The 14,477-nt window shown below is 47.1% G+C and overlaps 1 long non-coding RNA gene and 1 pseudogene across 1 annotated transcript; both read left to right on the top strand.

Annotated features, from left to right (window-relative positions):
- Positions 1-1,564: 1,564 nt before the first annotated feature.
- LOC123733079 (uncharacterized) lies at positions 1,565-9,262 on the top strand. Its single transcript, XR_006763559.1, has 4 exons — positions 1,565-1,758; positions 1,929-1,980; positions 5,185-5,293; positions 9,132-9,262. It is a non-coding gene; the product is annotated as an uncharacterized lncRNA (long non-coding RNA).
- Positions 9,263-10,681: 1,419 nt separating this feature from the next.
- Positions 10,682-14,477, top strand: part of LOC123723943 (phosphomannomutase 2-like) — an 11,051-nt pseudogene continuing 7,255 nt past the window's right edge.

Below are 14,477 nucleotides of genomic sequence, written 5' to 3'. Positions count from 1 at the left end.
TTCTATGTGTTGTGAGGTTTAATCTCTCCTCCTCCAGGTGGTTTGGGCCGGTCTCCAGTCCCTTCTATGTGTTGTGAGGGTTTAATCTCTCCTCCTCCAGGTGTTTGAGGTGTTTGGGCCGGTCTCCAGTCCCTTCTATGTGTTGTGAGGGTTTAATCTCTCCTCCTCCAGGTGTTTGAGGCCGGTCTCCAGTCCCTTCTATGTGTTGTGAGGGTTTAATCTCTCCTCCTCCAGGTGTTTGAGGTTTTTGGCCGGTCTCCAGTCCCTTCTATGTGTTGTGAGGGTTTAATCTCTCCTCCTCCAGGTGTTTGGGCCGGTCTCCAGTCCCTTCTATGTGTTGTGAGGTTTAATCTCTCTCCTCCTCCAGGTGTTTGGGCCGGTCTCCAGTCCCTTCTATGTGTTGTGAGGGTTTAATCTCTCCTCCTCCAGGTGTTTGGGTCGGTCTCCAGTCCCTTCTATGTGTTGTGAGGGTTTAATCTCTCCTCCTCCAGGTGTTTGGGTCGGTCTCCAGTCCCTTCTATGTGTTGTGAGGTTTAATCTCTCCTCCTCCAGGTGTTTGTTGGTCGGTCTCCAGTCCCTTCTATGTGTTGTGAGGGTTTAATCTCTCCTCCTCCAGGTGTTTGGGCCGGTCTCCAGTCCCTTCTATGTGTTGTGAGGGTTTAATCTCTCCTCCTCCAGGTGTTTGAGGTGTTTGGGCGGTCTCCAGTCCCTTCTATGTGTTGTGAGGGTTTAATCTCTCCTCCTCCAGGTGTTTGAGTGTTTGGCCGGTCTCCAGTCCCTTCTATGTGTTGTGAGGTTTAATCTCTCCTCCTCCAGGTGTTTGGGCCGGTCTCCAGTCCCTTCTATGTGCTGTGAGGTTTAATCTCTCCTCCTCCAGGTGTTTGAGGTGTTTGGGTCGGTCTCCAGTCCCTTCTATGTGTTGTGAGGTTTAATCTCTCCTCCTCCAGGTGTTTGGTGTTTGGGCCGGTCTCCAGTCCCTTCTATGTGTTGTGAGGGTTTAATCTCTCCTCCTCCAGGTGTTTGGGCCGGTCTCCAGTCCCTTCTATGTGTTGTGAGGGTTTAATCTCTCCTCCTCCAGGTGTTTGAGGTGTTTGGGCCGGTCTCCAGTCCCTTCTATGTGTTGTGAGGGTTTAATCTCTCCTCCTCCAGGTGTTTGGGTCGGTCTCCAGTCCCTTCTATGTGTTGTGAGGGTTTAATCTCTCCTCCTCCAGGTGTTTGGTCGGTCTCCAGTCCCTTCTATGTGTTGTGAGGGTTTAATCTCTCCTCCTCCAGGTGTTTGGGTCGGTCTCCAGTCCCTTCTATGTGTTGTGAGGGTTTAATCTCTCCTCCTCCAGGTGTTTGGGCCGGTCTCCAGTCCCTTCTATGTGTTGTGAGGTTTAATCTCTCCTCCTCCAGGTCTTTGAGGTGTTTGGGCCGGTCTCCAGTCCCTTCTATGTGTTGAGGTTTAACTCGGAGAGCGACATCACTGAGAGAGGAGTGAAGCTGAAGGACTCCATGTTCTACGCCCCGTCGCTCACCGACTACACCCTGTACATCCTCACTGAGCAGCTACGGCGGTCAGTCCACACTGACTACACCCTGACTACACCCTGTACATCCACACTGACTACACACTGACTACACCCTGTACCTCCTCACTGACTACACCCTGACTACACCCTGTACATCCTCACTGACTACACCCTGTACCTCCTCACTGACTACACCCTGACTACACCCTGACTACACCCTGTACATCCTCACTGAGCAGCTACGACGGTCAGTCCACACTGACTACACCCGGACTACACCCTGTACATCCACACTGACTACACCCTGACTACACCCTGACTACACCCTGACTACACCCTGTACATCCTCACTGACAAGCTACAACATGTATAATTGAAGCTCTGTGTGTGTGTGTGTGTGTGTGTGTGTGTGTTTAGGTTGAAAGGCTCCGACGCATCCTGGAAGAATGACCAGGAGCCTCCACCAGAGGTGATTACCCATAATGCCTTCTAAATAGTAGAGAGGATCACAGGCCCTGTCTGATTACCCATAATGCCTTCTAAATAGTAGAGGGGAGGATCACAGGCCCTGTCTGATTACCCATAATGCCTTCTAAATAGTAGAGGGGAGGATCACAGGCCCTGTCTGATTACCCATAATGCCTTCTAAATAGTAGACAGGATCACAGGCCCTGTCTGATTACCCATAATGCCTTCTAAATAGTAGAGGGGAGGATCACAGGCCCTGTCTGATTACCCATAATGCCTTCTAAATAGTAGACGAGGATCACAGGCCCTGTCTGATTACCCATAATGCCTTCTGAATAGTAGAGGGGAGGATCACAGGCCCTGTCTGATTACCCATAATGCCTTCTGAATAGTAGAGGGGAGGATCACAGGCCCTGTCTGATTACCCATAATGCCTTCTGAATAGTAGAGAGGGGAGGATCACAGGCCCTGTCTGATTACCCATAATGCCTTCTAAATAGTAGAGGGGAGGATCACAGGCCCTGTCTGATTACCCATAATGCCTTCTAAATAGTAGAGGGGAGGATCACAGGCCCTGTCTGATTACCCATAATGCCTTCTAAATAGTAGAGGGGAGGATCACAGGCCCTGTCTGATTACCCATAATGCCTTCTAAATAGTAGAGCGGAGGATCACAGGCCCTGTCTGATTACCCATAATGCCTTCTAAATAGTAGAGGGGAGGATCACAGGCCCTGTCTGATTACCCATAATGCCTTCTAAATAGTAGAGGGGAGGATCACAGGCCCTGTCTGATTACCCATAATGCCTTCTAAATAGTAGAGGGGGAGGATCACAGGCCCTGTCTGATTACCCATAATGCCTTCTAAATAGTAGACGAGGATCACAGGCCCTGTCTGATTACCCATAATGCCTTCTAAATAGTAGAGGGGAGGATCACAGGCCCTGTCTGATTACCCATAATGCCTTCTAAATAGTAGAGGGGAGGATCACAGGCCCTGTCTGATTACCCATAATGCCTTCTAAATAGTAGAGGGGAGGATCACAGGCCCTGTCTGATTACCCATAATGCCTTCTAAATAGTAGAGGGGAGGATCACAGGCCCTGTCTGATTACCCATAATGCCTTCTAAATAGTAGAGGGGAGGATCACAGGCCCTGTCTGATTACCCATAATGCCTTCTAAATAGTAGAGGGGAGGATCACAGGCCCTGTCTGATTACCCATAATGCCTTCTAAATAGTAGAGAGGGGAGGATCACAGGCCCTGTCTGATTACCCATAATGCCTTCTAAATAGTAGAGGGGAGGATCACAGGCCCTGTCTGATTACCCATAATGCCTTCTAAATAGTAGAGGGGAGGATCACAGGCCCTGTCTGATTACCCATAATGCCTTCTAAATAGTAGAGAGGGGAGGATCACAGGCCCTGTCTGATTACCCATAATGCCTTCTAAATAGTAGAGGGGAGGATCACAGGCCCTGTCTGATTACCCATAATGCCTTCTAAATAGTAGAGAGGGAGGATCACAGGCCCTGTCTGATTACCCATAATGCCTTCTAAATAGTAGAGGGGGAGGATCACAGGCCCTGTCTGATTACCCATAATGCCTTCTAAATAGTAGACAGGATCACAGGCCCTGTCTGATTACCCATAATGCCTTCTAAATAGTAGAGGGGGAGGATCACAGGCCCTGTCTGATTACCCATAATGCCTTCTAAATAGTAGAGGGGAGGATCACAGGCCCTGTCTGATTACCCATAATGCCTTCTAAATAGTAGAGGGGAGGATCACAGGCCCTGTCTGATTACCCATAATGCCTTCTAAATAGTAGAGGGGAGGATCACAGGCCCTGTCTGATTACCCATAATGCCTTCTAAATAGTAGAGGGGAGGATCACAGGCCCTGTCTGATTACCCATAATGCCTTCTAAATAGTAGAGGGAGGATCACAGGCCCTGTCTGATTACCCATAATGCCTTCTAAATAGTAGAGGGGAGGATCACAGGCCCTGTCTGATTACCCATAATGCCTTCTAAATAGTAGAGAGGGGAGGATCACAGGCCCTGTCTGATTACCCATAATGCCTTCTAAATAGTAGAGGGAGGATCACAGGCCCTGTCTGATTACCCATAATGCCTTCTAAATAGTAGAGAGGGGAGGATCACAGGCCCTGTCTGATTACCCATAATGCCTTCTAAATAGTGAGAGGGGAGGATCACAGGCCCTGTCTGATTACCCATAATGCCTTCTAAATAGTAGAGGGGAGGATCACAGGCCCTGTCTGATTACCCATAATGCCTTCTAAATAGTAGAGGGGAGGATCACAGGCCCTGTCTGATTACCCATAATGCCTTCTAAATAGTAGAGATGAGGATCACAGGCCCTGTCTGATTACCCATAATGCCTTCTAAATAGTAGACGAGGATCACAGGTCCTGTCTGATTACCCATAATGCCTTCTAAATAGTAGAGGGGGAGGATCACAGGCCCTGTCTGATTACCCATAATGCCTTCTAAATAGTAGAGGGGAGGATCACAGGCCCTGTCTGATTACCCATAATGCCTTCTAAATAGTAGAGGGGAGGATCACAGGCCCTGTCTGATTACCCATAATGCCTTCTAAATAGTAGAGGGGAGGATCACAGGCCCTGTCTGATTACCCATAATGCCTTCTAAATAGTAGAGAGGGGAGGATCACAGGCCCTGTCTGATTACCCATAATGCCTTATAAATAGTAGAGAGGGGAGGATCACAGGCCCTGTCTGATTACCCATAATGCCTTCTAAATAGTAGAGGGGAGGATCACAGGCCCTGTCTGATTACCCATAATGCCTTCTAAATAGTAGAGGGGAGGATCACAGGCCCTGTCTGATTACCCATAATGCCTTCTAAATAGTAGAGGGGAGGATCACAGGCCCTGTCTGATTACCCATAATGCCTTCTAAATAGTAGAGGGGAGGATCACAGGTCCTGTCTGATTACCCATAATGCCTTCTAAATAGTAGAGGGGAGGATCACAGGCCCTGTCTGATTACCCATAATGCCTTCTAAATAGTAGAGAGGAGGATCACAGGCCCTGTCTGATTACCCATAATGCCCTATTGAGGAAGAGACTGGTCTTTATCTTGTAGAATTCACTGAACTCGTCTCTCCTCTGTCCTGTCCCCTCTCCTCTGTCCTGTCTCCTCTCCTCTCTCCTCTCTCCAGGCGTTGGACTTCAGTGATGATGAGGCAGAACAGAAGATGAAAAGGAGGAAGAAGGGGAATGTCCAGAAGAGTGAGAGAGAAAGAGGACAGAGAGCTGATCCTCAACCAGGTCAGACACTCAACACAGACTGGTTCTGGTCCACTCACCACTGGTTCTGGTCCACTCAACACTGGTTCTGGTCCACTCAACACACACTGGTTCTGGTCCACTCAACTATCGTAGATGGATTAGACCCTATCGTAGACATTAGACCCTATGGATTAGACCCTATCGTAGACGGATTAGACCCTATCGTAGATGGATTAGACCCTATCGTAGCTGGATTAGACCCTATCGTAGCTGGATTAGACCCTATCGTAGCTGGATTAGACCCTATCGTAGACGGATTAGACCCTATCGTAGACGGATTAGACCCTATCGTAGACGGATTAGACCCTATCGTAGCTGGATTAGACCCTATCGTAGCTGGATTAGACCCTATCGTAGCTGGATTAGACCCTATCGTAGACGGATTAGACCCTATCGTAGCTGGATTAGACCCTATGGATTAGACCCTATCGTAGATGGATTAGACCCTATCGTAGCTGGATTTTACCCTATGGATTAGACCCTATCGTAGACGGATTAGACCCTATGGATTAGACCCTATCGTAGATGGATTAGACCCTATCGTAGATGGATTAGACCCTATCGTAGACGGATTAGACCCTATAGCTGGATTAGACCCTATCGTAGCTGGATTAGACCCTATCGTAGCTGGATTAGACCCTATCGTAGCTGGATTAGACCCTATCGTAGCTGGATTAGACCCTATCGTAGCTGGATTAGACCCTATCGTAGCTGGATTAGACCCTATCGTAGCTGGATTAGACCCTATGGATTAGACCCTATCGTAGACGGATTAGACCCTATGGATTAGACCCTATCGTAGATGGATTAGACCCTATCGTAGATGGATTAGACCCTATCGTAGACGGATTAGACCCTATGGATTAGACCCTATCGTAGATGGATTAGACCCTATCGTAGATGGATTAGACCCTATCGTAGATGGATTAGACCCTATCGTAGACGGATTAGACCCTATCGTAGACGGATTAGACCCTATCGTAGCTGGATTAGACCCTATCGTAGCTGGATTAGACCCTATCGTAGCTGGATTAGACCCTATCGTAGCTGGATTAGACCCTATCGTAGCTGGATTAGACCCTATCGTAGCTGGATTAGACCCTATGGATTAGACCCTATCGTAGATGGATTAGACCCTATCGTAGCTGGATTAGACCCTATCGTAGATTGATTAGACCCTATGGATTAGACCCTATCGTAGCTGGATTAGACCCTATCGTAGCTGGATTAGACCCTATCGTAGCTGGATTAGACCCTATCGTAGATGGATTAGACCCTGTCGTAGCTGGATTAGACCCTATCGTAGCTGGATTAGACCCTATCGTAGCTGGATTAGACCCTATCGTAGCTGGATTAGACCCTATCGTAGCTGGATTAGACCCTATCGTAGACGGATTAGACCCTATCGTAGACGGATTAGACCCTATCGTAGACGGATTAGACCCTATCGTAGACGGATTAGACCCTATGGATTAGACCCTATCGTAGACGGATTAGACCCTATCGTAGACGGATTAGACCCTATCGTAGCCGGATTAGACCCTATCGTAGCCGGATTAGACCCTATCGTAGACGGATTAGACCCTATCGTAGACGGATTAGACCCTATCGTAGACTGATTAGACCCTATGGATTAGACCCTATCGTAGCTGGATTAGACCCTATCGTAGCTGGATTAGACCCTATCGTAGATGGATTAGACCCTATGGATTAGACCCTATCGTAGACGGATTAGACCCTATCGGAGCTGGATTAGACCCTATCGTAGCTGGATTAGACCCTATCGTAGCTGGATTAGACCCTATCGTAGACGGATTAGACCCTATCGTAGACGGATTAGACCCTATCGTAGACGGATTAGACCCTATCGTAGACGGATTAGACCCTATCGTAGACGGATTAGACCCTATCGTAGCTGGATTAGACCCTATCGTAGAGGGATTAGACCCTATCGTAGCTGGATTAGACCCTATCGTAGATGGATCAGACCCTATGGATTAGACCCTATAGACGGATTAGACCAACCCTATGGATTAGACCCTATCGTAGATGGATTAGACCCTATCGTAGATGGATTAGACCCTATCGTAGACGGATTAGACCCTATGGATTAGACCCTATCGTAGACGGATTAGACCCTATGGATTAGACCCTATCGTAGATGGATTAGACCTGGATTAGACCCTATCGTAGCTGGATTAGACCCTATCGTAGCTGGATTAGACCCTATCGTAGCTGGATTAGACCCTATCGTAGACGGATTAGACCCTATCGTAGACGGATTAGACCCTATCGTAGACGGATTAGACCCTATCGTAGACGGATTAGACCCTATCGTAGACGGATTAGACCCTATCGTAGACGGATTAGACCCTATGGATTAGACCCTATCGTAGACGGATTAGACCCTATCGTAGACGGATTAGACCCTATCGTAGACGGATTAGACCCTATCGTAGACGGATTAGACCCTATCGTAGACGGATTAGACCCTATCGTAGACGGATTAGACCCTATCGTAGACGGATTAGACCCTATCGTAGACGGATTAGACCCTATCGTAGACTGATTAGACCCTATAGGGATTAGACCCTATCGTAGCTGGATTAGACCCTATCGTAGCTGGATTAGACCCTATCGTAGATGGATTAGACCCTATGGATTAGACCCTATCGTAGACGGATTAGACCCTATCGGAGCTGGATTAGACCCTATCGTAGCTGGATTAGACCCTATCGTAGCTGGATTAGACCCTATCGTAGACGGATTAGACCCTTTCGTAGACGGATTAGACCCTATCGTAGACGGATTAGACCCTATCGTAGACGGATTAGACCCTATCGTAGACGGATTAGACCCTATCGTAGCTGGATTAGACCCTATCGTAGAGGGATTAGACCCTATCGTAGCTGGATTAGACCCTATCGTAGATGGATCAGACCCTATGGATTAGACCCTATCGTAGACGGATTAGACCCTATGGATTAGACCCTATGGATTAGACCCTATCGTAGATGGATTAGACCCTATCGTAGATGGATTAGACCCTATCGTAGACGGATTAGACCCTATGGATTAGACCCTATCGTAGACGGATTAGACCCTATGGATTAGACCCTATCGTAGACGGATTAGACCCTATGGATTAGACCCTATCGTAGCTGGATTAGACCCTATCGTAGCTGGATTAGACCCTATCGTAGCTGGATTAGACCCTATCGTAGACGGATTAGACCCTATCGTAGACGGATTAGACCCTATCGTAGACGGATTAGACCCTATCGTAGACGGATTTAAGGTGAGCATTTTGTGCAATAAATACATTTATTTTTTTAATGTTCTGAACAAATATCCGAGGAGAAAAGCAAGCATGGATTTTGAGGAATGTAAAATAGAGCAGATGAGGAGGAGGAGAGAGCACAGTGATGAAGAATCAGTACATTTTACATGACATTTCAGTCATTTAGCAGACGCTCCTATCCAGAGCGATTTACAGTAGAGGGAATACATTTAATTACATTTTTTAAATACTGTGGTGGTTGTTGGCTGTATATAATTTGAGCTTTAACCCCTCTCTCTGTGTGTGTGTGTGTGTGTGTGTGTCTCTGTGTGTGTGTGTGTGTGCTCTGTGTGTGTGTGTGTCTCTGTGTGTGTCTCTCTGTGTGTGTGTGTGTGTGTCTCTGTGTGTGTGTGTGTGTGTGTCTCTGTGTGTGTGTGTGCTCTGTGTGTGTGTGTGGGTCTCTGTGTGTGTGTGTGTCTCTGTGTGTGTGTGTGTGTGTGTGTGTGTGTGTGTGCCCTCATTGTCTTTCTCTTCCAGACAGAGATTCCGTCACCAGACCGCAGATGTCCCAGAGGCCTTTGCAACAGAGTCGTCCACCCCGCCGTGACAACTGGGGTCCCCCACCCCGATACGAAGGGGCTCCATTCTACCCACACCAGCCCCACTACCCCTACCCTCCCCCCTACCAGCCCCAGTCCTTCCCTCTCTACCCTCCCCTCCTCCCCCCCACATGTCCTTCCCCTGGTCTCCTCCCCCTCTCACCCCTACCACAACCTCCCCTTCTCTCACCTCCCCCCTCCTCCCCACCGCCCACTGGCCCTTATCCTCCTCAGTGAGGACACACACACACACACACACACCACTAGTGACTGTACACCTCTCCTCCTACACACTCATCAACGTTGTTTGACCTAAATCAACACATTAAAAGTCTATTTTTACTGTCTGCGTTTTAATAGTTTCTGTCCTTAAATTCCCTGCTAGTAGAGACTGTTATAGTGATGATAACACTATATATATAATCCCTGACCCTGTTCTGGTCCATATCCTCATCATGTACCCTCCCCCTGACCCTGTTCTGGTCCATAACCTCATCATGGACCCTCCTCCTGACCCTGTTCTGGTCCATATCCTCATCATGGACCCTCCCCCTGACCCTGTTCTGGTCCATAACCTCATCATGGACCCTCCTCCTGACCCTGTTCTGGTCCATATCCTCATCATGGACCCTCCTCCTGACCCTGTTCTGGTCCATATCCTCATCATGGACCCTCCTCCTGACCCTGTTCTGGTCCATAACCTCATCATGGACCCTCCTCCCTGACCCTGTTCTGGTCCATAACCTCATCATGGACCCTCCTCCCCTGACCCTGTTCTGGTCCATATCCTCATTATGTACCCTCCTCCTGACCCTGTTCTGGTCCATATCCTCATCATGGACCCTCCTCCTGACCCTGTTCTGGTCCATAACCTCATCATGGACCCTCCCATGACCCTGTTCTGGTCCATATCCTCATCATGGACCCTCCTCCTGACCCTGTTCTGGTCCATATCCTCATCATGGACCCTCCTCCTGACCCTGTTCTGGTCCATATCCTCATCATGGACCCTCCTCCTGACCCTGTTCTGGTCCATATCCTCATCATGGACCCTCCTCCTGACCCTGTTCTGGTCCATATCCTCATCATGGACCCTCCTCCTGACCCTGTTCTGGTCCATATCCTCATCATGGACCCTCCTCCTGACCCTGTTCTGGTCCATATCCTCATGGACCCTCCTCTCTGAGGGCTGTATTTGTATGTATTATGGATCCCCATTTAGTATCTGGTTTAAATAAAATACTAATTGGTGCAAAACCTTTATGAAACTGGTAAACAGCTCAATTCAGCTGGACTCTGGTGACAAATAAACTATTAAATTCTCTGCTGGTTAATAATTCAGTATTTAATGGTGAGGCTGACCACCAAATATTGGGCGTCCCAGTATATAAATATATATATAATTAATATAATGTTACGTTCCGAACGTTACAAAGCCACGCCCACAGTGCGCTGTGATTGGACAAAGGGACTGCACTTACTTCCGTATACACAGAGCACAGATGACGTTGCAGTCCGTCCACTATTCTCTTCCGCCTTCCACATCGGCTGGATCCGTCCTCTGTTTCCCATCACGGAGAATAACGAAACCTCCAACACCGACTGGCCTCATTTACCAACGCATTTACTACGGACAAAAGATGGGTGAAGCTGTCGACACCACGACGCTGTGTCTCTTCGACGTGGACGGGACGCTGACTGCCGCTCGACAGGTCGGTAGACGGTACTGCTAACGGTTTAGCTATGTTAGTTCACACTCCAGACAGTAGAGAGAGAGAGAGAGCTAGTGCTGTGGTTTAGCTATGTTAGTTCACACTCCAGACAGTAGAGAGAGAGAGAGAGAGAGAGTGCTGTGGTTTAGCTATGTTAGTTCACACTCCAGACAGTAGAGAGAGAGAGAGAGAGTGCTGTGGTTTAGCCATGTTAGTTCACACTCCAGACAGTAGAGAGAGAGAGAGAGAGAGTGCTGTGGTTTAGCTATGTTAGTTCACACTCCAGACAGTAGAGAGAGAGAGAGAGAGCTATGGTTTAGCTATGTTAGTTCACACTCCAGACAGTAGAGAGAGAGAGAGTGCTATGGTTTAGCTATGTTAGTTCACACTCCAGACAGTAGAGAGAGAGAGAGAGAGAGAGCTATGGTTTAGCCATGTTAGTTCACACTCCAGACAGTAGAGAGAGAGAGTGCTGTGGTTTAGCTATGTTAGTTCACACTCCAGACAGTAGAGAGAGAGAGAGTGCTATGGTTTAGCTATGTTAGTTCACACTCCAGACAGTAGAGAGAGAGAGAGTGCTGTGGTTTAGCCATGTTAGTTCACACTCCAGACAGTAGAGAGAGAGAGAGAGAGAGCTGTGGTTTAGCCATGTTAGTTCACACTCCAGACAGTAGAGAGAGAGAGAGAGAGAGCTATGGTTTAGCTATGTTAGTTCACACTCCAGACAGTAGAGAGAGAGAGTGCTGTGGTTTAGCCATGTTAGTTCACACTCCAGACAGTAGAGAGAGAGAGAGAGATAGCTGTGGTTTAGCTATGTTAGTTCACACTCCAGACAGTAGAGAGAGAGAGAGCTGTGGTTTAGCTATGTTAGTTCACACTCCAGACAGTAGAGAGAGAGAGAGAGAGAGCTGTGGTTTAGCTATGTTAGTTCACACTCCAGACAGTAGAGAGAGAGAAGAGGGAGAGTGCTGTGGTTTAGCTATGTTAGTTCACACTCCAGACAGTAGAGAGAGAGAGAGCTGTGGTTTAGCTATGTTAGTTCACACTCCAGACAGTAGAGAGAGAGAGAGAGAGCTGTGGTTTAGCTATGTTAGTTCACACTCCAGACAGTAGAGAGAGAGAGAGAGATGCTGTGGTTTAGCCATGTTAGTTCACACTCCAGACAGTAGAGAGAGAGAGAGAGAGAGCTGTGGTTTAGCTATGTTAGTTCACACTCCAGACAGTAGAGAGAGAGAGAGAGCTGTGGTTTAGCTATGTTAGTTCACACTCCAGACAGTAGAGAGAGAGAGAGTCTGTGGTTTAGCCATGTTAGTTCACACTCCAGACAGTAGAGAGAGAGAGAGTGCTGTGGTTTAGCCATGTTAGTTCACACTCCAGACAGTAGAGAGAGAGAGGCTATGGTTTAGCTATGTTAGTTCACACTCCAGACAGTAGAGAGAGAGAGAGAGAGAGCTATGGTTTAGCTATGTTAGTTCACACTCCAGACAGTAGAGAGAGAGAGAGTGCTGTGGTTTAGCTATGTTAGTTCACACTCCAGACAGTAGAGAGAGAGAGAGAGAGAGCTGTGGTTTAGCCATGTTAGTTCACACTCCAGACAGTAGAGAGAGAGAGAGAGAGTGCTGTGGTTTAGCCATGTTAGTTCACACTCCAGACAGTAGAGAGAGAGAGAGAGAGAGCTATGGTTTAGCTATGTTAGTTCACACTCCAGACAGTAGAGAGAGAGAGAGCTATGGTTTAGCCATTTAGTCAAGACAGTAGAGAGAGAGAGAGAGTGCTATGGTTTAGCTATGTTAGTTCACACTCCAGACAGTAGAGAGAGAGAGAGCTGTGGTTTAGCTATGTTAGAATGATATCTACTGTATCCGTTGTAGAGGCAGGACTGTGTGATTGACTGACTGGTTGTTGTAGCACCGTGTACTGGCGTGTATTAACGTGTACTGGCGTGTATTAACATGTGCTGGCGTGTACTAACGTGTACTGGCGTGTACTAACGTGTGCTGGCGTGTTTCAGAGGGTGACTCCCGGGATGGAGGACTTCCTGCAGCGTCTGCGGCGGCGTGTTAGAGTCGGCGTGGTGGGGGGGTCGGACTATATCAAGATCAAAGAACAACTGGGAGACGATGGTGAGTTTCTGGGAGGAGGGGGGAGGGAGGGAGGGGGGACGATGGTGAGTTTCTGGGAGGAGGGAGGGAGGGGAGGGGAGGGGAGGGAGGGGGACGATGGTGAGTTTCTGGGAGGGGAGGGAGGGAGGGGGGGAGACGATGGTGAGTTTCTGGGAGGAGGGGGAGGGAGGGAGGATGGGAGACGATGGTGAGTGTCTGTGTGTCTGTTGCAATTATAAACTGGTTACCAACATGCATAGAACAGTAACCAATAATGTTTTTCCTCATTCCTGTGGTATATTGTAGAGATGTAGGACACAGTTCTGCTCCCTAAATTCCCTTCCCCCCGTGTCTCACTCAATTGCGTTCCGACCGGTCCCTCTACACACGCGTGCTGAGTATAGAAATAAAAGCCTATAATTACAGAAATAAAAGCCTATAAAAACAGGAATAAAAGCCTATAAAAAGCCTATAATTACAGGAATAAAAGCCTATAAAAACAGAAATAAAAGCCTATAAAAACAGAAATAAAAGCCTATAATTACAGAAATAAAAGCCTATAATTACAGGAATAAAAGCCTATAAAAACAGAAATAAAAGCCTATAAATACAGAAATAAATAAAAGCCTATAAAAACAGAAATAAAAGGCTATAAATACAGGAATAAAAGCCTATAATTACAGATCTGATGGGATACACAAGCTACATTCCTTGCCAAATGACAACAGTTTTTTCACAAATTCAAAATGGACTAAACTTTGCTTTTTGGTCTTACTTAAGGGTTAGGCATAAGGTTAGCAGTGTGGTTAAGGTTAGGGTTAAGGTTAGGGTTAAAATCGTATTTTAAGAAGATGCATTGTAGAAACAGGCTTTACGACTTTGTGGCCGCGGTACCTAGTGAAAACCCTACTTTGTGAACTACTAGTGGCGTTAGAAGGGCTTAGTCCAGGTTATAACCCCCCTAAACACAGACAGGTTCCACACTGAAAATATACAAAAACATTAGTTTGATAAAGACGTATTTTAATCCGAATCATTAAGCCTCAGGTTGGAGTCATTAAAACGAGTTTTTCCACCACTCCACAAATTTCTTGTTAACAAACTATAGTTTTGGCAAGTCGGTTAGGACATCTACTTTGTGCATGACACAAGTATTTTTTCCAACAATTGTTTACAGACAGATTATTTAACTTATAATTCACTAGATCACAATTCCAGTGGGTCAGAAGTTTACATCCACTAAGTTGACTGGTGCCTTTAAACAGCTTGGAAAATTCCTGAAAATTATGTCATGGCTTTAGAAGCTTCTGATTGGCTAATTGACATCATTTGAGTCAATTGGAGGTGTACCTGTGGATGTATTTCAAGGTCTACCTTCAAACTCAGTGCCTCTTTGCTTGACATCAAGGGAAAATCAAAAGAAATCAGCCAAGACCTCAGAAAAAAGATTGTTGTTTTACTAGGATTAAA

Source organism: Salmo salar, unplaced genomic scaffold (genome assembly GCF_905237065.1).
Source record: "Salmo salar unplaced genomic scaffold, Ssal_v3.1, whole genome shotgun sequence".
Lineage (NCBI taxonomy): Eukaryota > Metazoa > Chordata > Actinopteri > Salmoniformes > Salmonidae > Salmo > Salmo salar.
Note: the sequence above shows the minus strand (reverse complement) of the source record. Positions and strands in the feature narration are given on the sequence as shown.